Source organism: Pezoporus occidentalis, unplaced genomic scaffold (assembly GCF_034315485.1).
Source record: "Pezoporus occidentalis ecotype Australia unplaced genomic scaffold, CSIRO_AGI_Poc_V1 ctg1, whole genome shotgun sequence".
NCBI lineage: Eukaryota > Metazoa > Chordata > Aves > Psittaciformes > Psittacidae > Pezoporus > Pezoporus occidentalis.
Window position 1 is genome coordinate 15,619,747 of NW_026912778.1, and position 12,004 is coordinate 15,631,750.

At 39.3% G+C, this 12,004-nt stretch overlaps 1 protein-coding gene across 1 annotated transcript in view; it reads right to left on the minus strand.

Annotated features, from left to right (window-relative positions):
- Positions 1–11,933, minus strand: part of TRMT9B (tRNA methyltransferase 9B (putative)) — a 111,732-nt gene extending 99,799 nt beyond the window's left edge. The window contains exons 1-2 of the mRNA XM_062642139.1: positions 11,838–11,933; positions 5,927–5,977 (exon numbers count right to left, since the gene is read on the minus strand). The gene's annotated coding sequence lies outside the window, so the exon portion shown is untranslated. The remainder of the gene's footprint in view (positions 1–5,926; positions 5,978–11,837) is intronic.
- Positions 11,934–12,004: the final 71 nt, after the last annotated feature.

Consider the following 12,004-nt stretch of genomic DNA (forward strand, 5'->3'; position numbering starts at 1 on the left):
GTGTAACTCCACTTCAGCTGTACAAAAGATCACTCAAAACATCATTCACTGTCAATCACTACTGTGCCAAAGAAAATTTAAATTCCCACCATACTCCTACATAAGCACTTCCTACTATTACTCCTGCAAGCAGTTTTTCCCTAAAAAACAGATCTGTCTCATAACACTTCTATACTGTTTGAGGTTCCAGAATCCAGAAAGGGCCTGTCATACAAAAGGGGTGGAGGGTGGGTGATGAAATGAGCTGTGCCTAGAAAGTCAAAGCAAATTCTCAGAAAACAAGTTTTACTTCTGTAGTGCCATGATTCATAAAGTAGGAGGAAAAGGAGAGCATGAAATTAATGGCTGGGAAGAGCCACTGCCAACTCTGTAGGAACTACCATTCTGTGATTTCCAGCTCTTTCCTCCCTTAATGTCAGCAAAACAGCAAGAGGAAGGGACCATAGACTGCATACAGTGCTGCAGCTCTAGCACAAATGGAACAGACAATGACTGCTCCCAGCAGCCTGACACCCTTGGTATTCAGCTCCTTTGCCTATGCCCAAAAACAGACTTCAGCGGTAATGTCTCTATCGCAAAACCAACTGGTAGTTTATGGCTACACTAGGCATTCACTGATCTAGCACTTGTGTAGGTACAACTGTTAAGGGAGGAAAAGAAACAGAACAGTGCACAGGGAGCCCTACTGCTACCTTGACCCATTCTGCTGTGATGCAATGCAACTGGTGGCCACCAAGGATGGAGTATGACAAAAGTCAGTCTCTTAAAAACAAGTATAACTGCAGGAACACTTTTCCGTGTGAACATAAGGGAGCCCATATTCTTTCCCAGTGCCTGAAACACCCACAATCTCTAATATGAATGAAGCTTTGGTGACCCAGAACTCAGCTGCCTTCTGTGGGGATTATGCAGATCAAGCATGGAAACCATCCTGTGGTACTCATGAAACTCAAACTCCGACCAAAAAAAAAAAACCAACAAAAACAACCAACCAAACCCAATAATAATTAAATATAAAGTTGAAGTTATTTATTAATATTCTTTACAGTTATGCATAGTGGAATTAAAACAGCTTAAAACTGAATCTGTTGCTTCCTCTTACTAAAACATAGTTTATTGGTTTTGTTGATTCCAATAACTACACTGTTCAGCTGAAAACTGGATCTCTTCAATAAAAAATTGCGTTTTTTAAGACTTTACTACCAAACTTCTACTTCTAAATAATTATTTGAAAGGTTGGCAACAATCTCTATTTTTGTCTTTATCTTCACTTTCCTAAAAGTGAAGCTCTCTTAAATCTATTGCTTCTGGGATGCATTGTGTATCACGGAAAGTAATTAGAAAATTGTTTAAAATCTTAGATCATTACTTTTGTGCAACTAGAGCTGACTTCAGTTTCTTGCTTGAAAGATTTTTTGACAAATAATGCAGTTAACTGCCAATTTTCTAGTGGGAAAACAAAACAAAATTTCAAACTGGTATCTTGGCTTCTCCATCTCATCTGAAACATTGCTCCCAACTAGTTTATTAAATGCTGAATGTATCGCTCCAACTCGACACATTTAATAAGTTAAGCAGGAAGTGAAATTTCTATTCCTTCAAAAAGCCAAGTCTACAGGAAAACAACATAGAATCATAGAATTAACTGGGTTGTTTAGAAATGCAGCCTTCCTAAAACAGGACCTGCACAACACACCGCACACCAATCTCAGACATGATAACTACTGAAGATTTTGGAAGGCAGAAAAGCACACTGTACCACTTTTACAGAGAGAACTACAAGCAGGGGAAATGCACTGTTTCTATTTTGTTTTACATTTAATAGCACTTACTACTCTCAATTTAAAACTCTACTTAATTTTTATTTCCTAAAGCACCAAGACTTAAAGAAGTTAACACAAACTGTTTTTGAAAAGCTTGTAAATGCTTTGCTTACAGGTACATACAGATATTTTCATCTATATATTTTAATGACAGAACTATAGAAATGAAGTATGCAGTGGAAACAATAGTGGAATCTACGGTAAAGCCCAGCATTCTGAAAACTGAAATTTTCAAAAAATACAGCTGACTATAACACACAAGACAATGACATTGCCAAGTGCTTATTTAAAAACAATAATCAATCATTCGATAGGCATTGTTATTTCTTATGTAAACCACCTTAAAATGATTATTTTAAAGCAAGATTTCTTAAAACAGTCATTCTGGGGAGAAATTGTTATTTGCAGTAAGAATGAATAAAAGCATTATGCCTTTCTATTGAGATCTACAGAAAGGTAGTCATTGTCTCAAAATGAAGCAGTACCAAGACAGAAGATTTGCATTAGATATACTGACACATTAGCTTTCATATTCTTCTGTTTGAGGCAGCAAATGAAGGATCAGAGGTTCTTTCCAATTACCACTGTGCTCCCAAAACACTGTGGACACAGAGAAATCAGAGCTATAGTACAATCTGAACACAACCTGTATTTTGCTTTAAGTGACATCAGAAAGTAGCGCATCCATGACTTGCCTGCATTATAACACCCGGAAACAGGCAAGCTCATGAGAAGAGAGACAGCTCGGTCCCATTAGTGTGAATATAATCAGAGCTTTGCAGTCTGCAGGAAAAGATAAATGAACTACCTTCCCTTTTGCTTCCAGTTCTTTCCCAGTAATTATTGATTCTACCTAAATTTCCCTCTTCAAATACTCAACATTTCTCTTAAGAGCATAAGCCTTTCTCAAAGAGAAAGCCGTTTGGATAAATTAGACTACAGGCAGCCACCATCTTTGCTCACATTTCATCATTCTTGACACGTGGACTCCAATACGCTGTAAACGGTCAGCACACAGCTTATTAGGAAACCTTCCATTCTGATGTACTGTTTACTTAACTGTAACAGTTTACTTAGGTAGTCTGTCTAAAATATGAATCAGCCTTACAATGGTATAATCTGCTTTTAAGCCTGGAATCAATTACTGACCATTAATTTTGTTAATGTTGTTGCAGAACTCCAGAATTATGGAAGTCTGTTACCCACTAGCATTAGCACTGTAAACAGCAAGAGTATTCCATTCACCATTTCTATCAAGGTAATGCAGGTACCAAAAAAGCACCTTGGAGAGTAATTTGAGTTTTTTAAAATGTTTAAATACGATGAAGAAAAACATGTTACACTTTCTATTCCTACAGTAAATAATAAATACTTGTATCTGGTCTACACAGTTAACTTTTGGCTTAGATTTATGGCCAGATATCAGGGTGTTAAAGCAGTACCAACAGGAGGCTGAAGTATTACAGGAATGATGAAAGCTGACACAGTGACACCAAATTCTCCACAGCTCAGCACCCCAGGACTCAAACCAAGTAGTCTGTCATAAGAAGGGTCTGCAATGCATCACAAAGGAAAACAAAGACAACAGCTTGTTAGGTTTTCAACTCTTCAGAGAAGTACAGACACGAACTGTGTGTGAAATGGGGCTGATCTACCAGTACCAGCTCAGCAAAAATGCATGCCAGCACACTCCTGAAAAACAGCAGGATAAGTTGTTCACTTAAAGAATTGTGATTGTTTTGATAGGAGGTAGAAATATGAAAATAAATAGAATACATTATGTCATTAAAAAAAAATACTCTCATATGTATGAGCTTATCACGGTCTTTGAGCTCTTGTGAAACCCTTCTTGGACAATCAGGAGTTGAGGGACAAAATCACCAAAAAAGATGCTTAAAATGTAATGCTTGTGTGTAGTATGAAAGGGACAGAACAGATGAGAGAGAATCCATTTGGGATGGGCTACTTGATACAGAACCACCTATGAGAAAAGTGTGATGAGCCTAGTCTCATATGACCAAAACTTAGTACCACTGCATGGACAAATTATGTCCAATATATGTTGGAGGCACAAAATAGTGTTTTATTGGTTTTTTTCAAGAATAGAAGTGAAATTAAATGAGGTGATTTATTGTCTCTATATAGATCGTTAGTGGACAACAGCCAAAGAACAGATACTAATTTATCTTGTATAAACATGGTGAAGGAGAAAGATAGGTAGGAGAAAGACTGAAACACTAAGTGCTCTTTAAACAATCAGGCTGAAATGAAGAATTTGAGAGCATTTACTTCTCTCCTGCATGATCCCATGCTCCACTGAAAAAAAATATCCCCAAATTCAATCCTGTCATCTGCTGTCTTTGGCCTAAGTGGCACACACTTCCTGCAGTACGCTTGTAAGAAAAGGTTGGAAAGATGTGGCTGCCATACCCCAGCCTATAGAGCACAATGTGATGTTACTAATGTTCAAGAAGCAAATCAGACATAAATAATAGCAAACAAGTAGGAGCCAAAGTAGAAAGGAGTGGGAACTGTAACATTCACCTTGTTGCCAAGAGATAAATTGTTGCCAATTAGGCTATTTAATTAAATAAATGTTTTCTGCCACCTTGGTAAAATTAAAGTAGTCACTTTTTGCTCAGGTCAGACTTTCTTCACGTAACACTACATTTACACATTCATATTCTTTGAAGAAAATTCATATATTGTCTGTTCTCACTGATGGGAAATAATTGCCTAGCACTCTAAAATCTCTGAAGGCTCATTATATAAGAAAGAAACATGAAAACTCTATGGAACTCTATGAATGAGAAATACTTAAGACAAGGAGCTGTTGCTTCTCCGATCCTGAAGAGTCAATCTAAGAAGAGTAAGTAAAACCAAATTTTTAGCTATATCAACTCCTTTTGAATTTTTCAAGACTAGTAACTTTATCATTAACTAGCTGGAAACTCAGTGATTTATCTAGTACTAGTAGCATTGACATATACTGTCTGGTTATATGCAAAGGTACCTGACTGATTGTCAACAGCATGATACCCCACTCCAGCCTGAAGTCCAGTCCAGTAGTAACAAATCATTTTTTTTTATTCACTTACCACTATAAGCAGGTCATGAAGTCTTTTCTTATTTCTATGTGTTTCTTAAAATGCATTTTTATTGACTAAAACTCTAAATTTAAGTCCACTTTTATTAGTGACTACACAGAAAATAACGTCGTTTTTTTGCAAGAGGCTAGATATTAAGCACAATAAGCTTTCTTTCTTCCCTTCTCCATTGGTATAAGATTTGGGTTTACAACACATGCAGACTTTTAACGCACATATGGTGTAATGCCTGTAATTGTTTCTCCCTTTTCTTAAATTTTATAAGAGTGAACAGTGACAATTATTACAAATTTTAAAAGAAGTCTATATGGCAAAATATATTCAAAACTAAACATCTCAATATAATTTATATCAGAAGATGATCGTAAGTAGATGCAAAACATCCAACTTGATAGCAAGCGATATAATAGAGAATATATATATCAGCAAGCATATTAGAAAATATTAGTGAATATAAAACAGATACCAAAATAAATTGTTCTTTAAACTTCAACCAAGAACAGAGAACACATGCCAATCATTATCTTTTACTTTTGCTATACATTCCTTTAAAAATAGTCAGCTTGTTCTTTAATGTGAATACATTAACACCCAGGAAAAAAAAAAAATTAGTATATGCAACACAATTGTTAGCCACCAACTTTCAGCTGAAGGAAAACATCCTGATAAACTGAAAAGAACACTGACTGACTTGCTTTTTTCCCCCCTTTTTAGTGAGTAACTTTCATTGAAAAAAAAAAAAGTCCTCATTTAATTAAAGTCTTTTTAGCGCTTCTTTAGCTGCTATTCTGCTTTTTGTTCATTATTCAGTTACAGTCCTGCACTAAAAGTTTTAACTTCAAGCATAAATTATTCAGAGCTATCTCTTTAAACTTTGTATTTCACACTCTAATGCATTATTATTTGAATAATTACAACATATATTAATAGGAGCAAATATCCCACTGAATACTTAGCTATTTTTATAAATCTGCAGATTGTATGTGACTCTCCTACCAGGCAATAATGGCAGAAGGAAGGAGCCCAATCAGTCCAAGGGTTTTCTTCCTAAAGAAAAGACAAATATGACTCATGTCATATCCAGAGCTAAATTACTTTTTTAAACTGGAGAAATTTAAAATAAAACCTTTTAGAAGGTTGTTTAAAACTTTTCAAGTTTGTTGCTCTGCATACATAGAAAAATTCAGCTGTATCTTTTGGAATGAACAACTACATATTATCATATATGGGAAAAGAAAAAAATACAGTGAACATGAAAACAGGGAAGTAAGTGACTCCACTTACTGGTGTTCCCAGGATAGTGAAAGTATTTCCACAACTTCAAAGTATAATTGCCAGATTTACCAAACCCCACTTATCAATGGCAGTTGTTATCAATATCCATACAAACATACCCATATGTATTCAAACATGCCAATACTGTAAAAACCATGTATAATTTTAGAAGGGAATACATTCAAACCTGGTACAAGCAAATAAGCAAGTTAACTGGACACCTAAAATTATGTGACTGCAAACTGTTTTTCAGTTTTCTGTTTTTCCTTTCCCAACAAAAGATCCAGAAGCCCACATGAAATACACACATATGCCATACAGTATGTATGAAGAAGTTTGGTACTGCCCTGAGGCATCATGGTTGCTTAATGCTAGTCTGCAAAAAATGCAGCAGTGTTATTGCCAACTCCTTAGAAACTTAACTCAGGCCAAGGCACAGACAATACAGGTGCATACAATTCACAGGCCAGAGTACTTTCTTAACTGCAGAATCCAACTGCCATTCTGTTGAAAAAACATGGAGCAGGGCTTGCCATATTCTGTTATATCACTGCCAGGATAACAGAAGGTAGCGAGAAAACAAACGCCTTGCATATAGCAGCCCATTGTTGCTGTGTATCCCCATTAAACAAAAAAGATTCAAGTCAACATACGGCAGAAAAGTGATCCTACCCAGGAAGAAAATGGGCTACTGGAAATAATGACAGCTCTGCTCCATTCCTGTTAAAGTTGTGCTACTGAAGCAAAGAATTCTGTAGTCTGTAGGCACAGAAGCAACGTGAGATTTAGCCCAAGAAATAGGGCATTTAGTAGAGAGTGACACATCCTCATCTCTAATTCATGCTCCCAAGACAATTTAAATTCGTGCAGTCACTCTTTAAAATGGATTACTTGGAGGAAGGAGATGCCTTTGAACATTCTTAGAACAAAACTGAATCTTCCAATTCTTGTATCAGTAACCTAACAGGTTGTTAAATAAAAGGTTACTCAATGCCCCCATCCTTCACATTAAAAGCAAGCAGCCAAATTCAGACTCTCTGAATATGTCTGCTTGCCATGTCCTGACAAAACAGAGCCGTTCAACACTTAAGCTGAGAATTGTAAATAGCTGAATGGGAAATAGATGCTAAACTGCTCTAGCACAGAACGTGCACAGAATGCACTTCTGAATGTGCACAGAAGTAAAATCCTAGACACTGCAGAGATAGACAGTAAAATCAAGGAAGAGCCTTCTGATTTTAGGCATCTCCTGCGTTAGGTAACAGCTGTGCAAGATTTCTTGGATCGCATTTTTTGACTTAGGGACCTGAATTCTCCCTAAATCCTGCTTTAGGTACTTAAGTCCTTTATTGGATCTAGCCAATAAACTCTCTCTCTCTGTCTTTACTCTACCTGGTTAAGTATTTTAGATCCTATTATGTTTTGCCTCCCTTTTTATTTTTAATGAGATACTTATCTTTCTAACATGTAGTTAACTGTTTATCCCATGTGTAGTTGTTTGGTGGAGGCTCTTATACTCACCAGTGCATACATAATTACTAAGCGTAATTAAATAACTTACTAAGGGACTTATTTCAAAAGTACTGAGCACCCAAATTTTCTCAAAGGGAATTAAGATCCACTAAACCCCATACTGCTGTGCTGTACAGAAATGCCAGAGAAAGCAGCAGAAGCCTAGCCCTGTTCAGCTCACCCTAACCACCAAGCCCAAGCTGCAAATGCAGCTTTGTGGCCTCTTGTCCCTGAAAAAAAACATACTTCTCAAAGCCAACTTCTGCCCAACGCTGTTGCACAAAGGTTAGCATTTGTTTTCCTGCAGTGATGCTGAGTGTTTTTCCATTTAAAAATTTGCCTGCCAGAACTATATCACTGAAGCCCCAGAAGTCTACTTAGCAACAAAGAACAAACTGAAACAAAACAAAACCAAGTTGGTTCTGAGCATTCATTAATTCCTAGCCAGAGCTGAAGTGACTCAAACATCAGCAGCTAAGGCCTTCAAAAGCCATTGAGGAATTGTTTTTTTTTAAAGCATATGACTCTTATTTGCCTAATCTAATCTTTCTCCATTTTATTTTGCCTTTGCTACACATAGTTTGGCAAAAAGTGACAACAGCTAGCTAGTTAGCTGGCTACTTTCAAAGAAATAAGGGGGAAACAGCCAGAAAGCTATTACCGCATTTGTCTTAGATTATAACTGCCTTCCTTGGGTTAACCACTTTTTCTTGGGATACGTACCAAGACTGCAAAAAAAGGGGCACACATCCAGATTTCCAGAACATACCTAATTTTAGGTCCACCACCTGCCACTGCCCTTGCTTTAGCTGGGGTCAGTTTTGCTTCATTTTGTTTATACTCCTGCCGATTTCTGAAGTTCTTAAATCAGCATAATTGCACATATGGTCAAGTATCAACTTAAACCACTATTTTAAGTGTTCAAGGCCAGACTGGATGTGGCTTCAAGTAACCTGGTCTAGGGAAATGTGTCCCTGTCTGTGGCAGGAGGGTGGAATTAGGTGATCTACAAGGTCTCTTCCAACCCAAACCATTCTATGATTCTATTATTTTATTGTCATGTTTAATGGGGTTGCACACTCTACCTGTACAAGGAACTGCTTATAGAAACGTCTGAGCAATGGCTTACAAACTGTAAGAAAGCAATGTACTCCTACCTCACTGTACTGAAAGCACAGTCCTTTGTAGGTACCTTTCTGAATGGGGATGACCAAGACTTACATCAGCAGTTGTAGGCAAATGGAAAAGACAACCCCTGAAGTGTTTCTTCGAATGGCCCATGTGAAAAGTACAATGCCATGGTTTAATTTTGGTTTCAAGTATCATTCCTCTGACCCTACATGAGGAAAAAAAAAAAACCATAAAACCAAAAAACCCCAGATTTTTGTGTGCATGCTATTTTTAATGGAGTGGTGGTGGAGCCATGTGTGCTATCTAATCTAGTAATAAGTCGCATGTTTCTCTTTTCCTCTCTTACATAACTATCACATCCTATCAGTAACTCAGTGAAAGATTAGAAAATCAGGTTTTTTCTTGTTCAGTTTAATATGCCAAAGGTTAAATAATACAACAAAAAACAAAGCTTTTAAAAATCAGCTGTAGTTTAAAGATGTAAGAATGACCACACTGGGTAATAACAAAGTCCAACTCAGTCCAGTACCCTGTTTCAAATCATGATAAAAATGAAAGTGTAGAGAATAAGGATGAGGTGAATGATCAGATTTCCCCCAACATAATCTCTGATATTCCAGAAATCTATGTCTCGGGGACTTCACGACACAAAAGTGATTTTATGCAATGGATTTTCTGAATTCTCTGGAATCTCCACATTCTCCTCCTGAACCCACCCATAGTATGCCAGGCTCCAAAATTACTTGATATCCAGAGGATTCCCTCTATTCTTGCAGCATACTGCTGACACACATTTTAATATCAAATTTGAAGCCCATTTCTTTAATTAATTTCAACAACTTTCTACAACCACAAAGAACAAACAGGCAAAAATAAATCTTTTTTCTATCTAAACCTGAAAAATTTACTTTTTCCCTTGTCGCACGGAAGCCCTGAGTGTCCAGGAGAGACTTAAGACAGTAAGGGTGACTATGAATAGAGAACAACATGTATCACAAGTATCAGGAGACAGAGAGGGGTTACTGTGACAGTAAGTACTGCTAGCAGAAAGTGCAAGCTCTGAACAAATGTACTAAGATTTCTACAACTGGTGGGAGCAGTGTAAGATGTCAGGCTCCCTATTCATCTATTCATCCATCCTACTCCAACTCCCTTTCACTGTTTTTAGTTGTTTTGAAGTAAAAGATGGGAAAAAAATCAACTCTTTTGATCCAAGCCCCCAAGGCTGGCAATGCCATGAGTACTTTGTTCCCATACATGGGGAATTATGAAAAATAGCTGACTGCAGCTGACAAAATTGCTAGAATTGTCAGTATGAATGCTAACATATGAACTTGCAAAGGAATCATTGGAAGTGGCAATAGTGGAAAGAAAGAGGTTTTCATTTCTTCTTGATCTTAATTGCTCCTAAAGGACAACCTCAGAATCCTAACTCCAGTGTTTGAAGGAAGTCCCACAAGCCCTTGAACTTTGTCCTAGTTTATTTTTCTTCTCCATTTCCACACGTAACCTAATCTAAAAGGCATAGTGAACTCCCATTCCCTTTAATGACTGTCCACAGTACTTCTTTCAGTTTTACTTCTATCTAAATTCTCTGCTTATCTCCCTACACTTTGTGAAGGGCCAACTCACACCTGACACACCTGAAACAAAATTCATAACCCATTAAAACTATTCATAATAATTCAAAGCACTTTACCTCACCCTGCTGCCATTCAAGCTCACACTAAAGGCATTTCTTACTTTGATCTTTCCTTAGTCTGTCACTTAACTCACTTCACTTTTTGAAATTAATTACCTCTCTTATCCATGTTTAAAACATACCCATGTTCTCTCACATACTTCAATCATCATAACACCTTTATTACTTTGACTTTAGAACATGAAAGACAACGGAAAGGCAAAAGATGCAGTATAGGGTGGCTGAGTTCAGGCAAACCACCTAGACATAAATCCAGATAGCATCTTCAGTATCATCCTCCAGCCCACTGTATGCGAAATACAGCTGAAGACAAATCTTTCCTTTCATAAGGCCATAAATTAATTTTCCTGATGTGTAAGCATTGCCTGGAAGGTTTTAGAGGAACTGGTATATTTACCTGAGATTTTTGGATTTATGAGAGCTTCTAACAAAAAAAAAAAAAAAAAGCTACTGTAAATATAGTAACACTCATGCAAGAGACTTCAAGCTTTCATTTAAGCTGACATACATCCAGAAACCCTAAACGTTTCCCTACCAAAATGTACTGTACTATTTTAGGTCCAGAAAGTCTGGTACTTCCCCAGAGGCGCTGGATTTGCTATTTTACACTCGCGGAAAAGAGAGTTTACTGCACCAACCAGCTGTAACGGCAGATGCACACGGGTTTGCAGAATGAAAGGATCCGAGCCCATCCCACGGGGACGCTACACAAAGTGCTGGAAACGGTCGAGACGAGGGGTAAATACACAAATCATACGGACAACGAGCTTCTGTCTCGTAACTTTCACCTTATCGCGTCCTCCATTAAAACTCTTAACAGAGAAAGACAAGGAGCCAGACCAAGCGGCTGGAGTGCGAGCACGAGCCGCTGGGAGACAGAGAGCAGGCGCCCACACACGGGCTGCCCCGCAGCACCCGCCAGCGACTCCCCCGGTGCCGCACAGCTGCAGCCCGCCCGCCCCCCCCCGCCCCGGTGACCCACAACCCCGCCCCGGCGGCTCCACCCCTCCGCGCCGGGCAGCTTCCCCCGCTTCCTGCCCGCCACCCAGCCCCAGCAGCGCCACTGAGTCCCGACCCTGGCGGCCGCCCTCACCAGAGCGGCGCTGCTCCCGGGAGCCCACCGGGACCCCGCAGGGCCCGTCCCTCTGACCCGGCGAACTCCCGAACCCCCCCCTCCTCCTCCTCCTCCTCCTTCCCCCGCCGCTCGCTCCCCGTCCGCCGAGTCTCGGGGCGGGAAGGACCGCGCGCGGCACAGCACCCCCTGCACACGGACCCTCCCCTCCTCACCCCACGTGACTCGGTCCCCGGCCGCCCGGCGCCAGCCCCGCCCCGGTGCGGCGCGCGCGTGGAGCGGTGTTTTGTAACCTCCCTCCATGTTGCGGCCCCGCCTCCCTCCCGGCGCCGCCACCCGCGGCCAATGGCGGGCCCGCGCGGCGGTCAGCTGACGCGGCGTT